Source organism: Pygoscelis adeliae, unplaced genomic scaffold, assembly GCF_000699105.1.
Source record: "Pygoscelis adeliae isolate BGI_AS28 unplaced genomic scaffold, ASM69910v1 Scaffold57, whole genome shotgun sequence".
In the NCBI taxonomy this organism is placed as follows: domain Eukaryota; kingdom Metazoa; phylum Chordata; class Aves; order Sphenisciformes; family Spheniscidae; genus Pygoscelis; species Pygoscelis adeliae.
This window is the reverse complement of record NW_008825615.1, coordinates 1,201,869-1,202,207: the sequence shown is the minus strand read 5'-3', so window position 1 is coordinate 1,202,207 and position 339 is coordinate 1,201,869. Positions and strand designations below refer to the sequence as shown.

At 35.4% G+C, this 339-nt stretch overlaps 1 protein-coding gene across 1 annotated transcript in view; it reads right to left on the bottom strand.

Annotated features, from left to right (window-relative positions):
- Positions 1-113, bottom strand: part of CGA (glycoprotein hormones, alpha polypeptide) — a 9,141-nt gene extending 9,028 nt beyond the window's left edge. Inside the window, exon 1 of the mRNA XM_009333102.1 lies at positions 37-113. The gene's annotated coding sequence lies outside the window, so the exon portion shown is untranslated. The remainder of the gene's footprint in view (positions 1-36) is intronic.
- Between the last annotated feature and the right edge of the window lie 226 nt (positions 114-339).

The window sequence follows — 339 nt, the reverse complement described above, 5'->3', positions numbered from 1 at the left end:
ATCTTTAACAGTAACAAAAAATTAAAAATGTATTACCTCCCTTGTTCAACACGAATAAATCAGACAGCTGAGAAACTGCAGGATGGTGTTTGAAGGTGAGCTGTCCTTGACGTTCCCAAAACTGATGTGTGAAAAAGTTGCATCTTTCTTTTATACCTGTAAAGCTAGATCATATTCCTCGCCCACATCTAAGCCATAGGATCAACTGTACATTTTATCTAATGACTGAACATTACTTTATGTAATTACCAGCCCGCCATGCTGATCTTATCTTTGACTTGACTTTCATAAAGATTATTTTTTTTCTTATATAATGAAAGAAAGGTCAGCTTGCGAGCA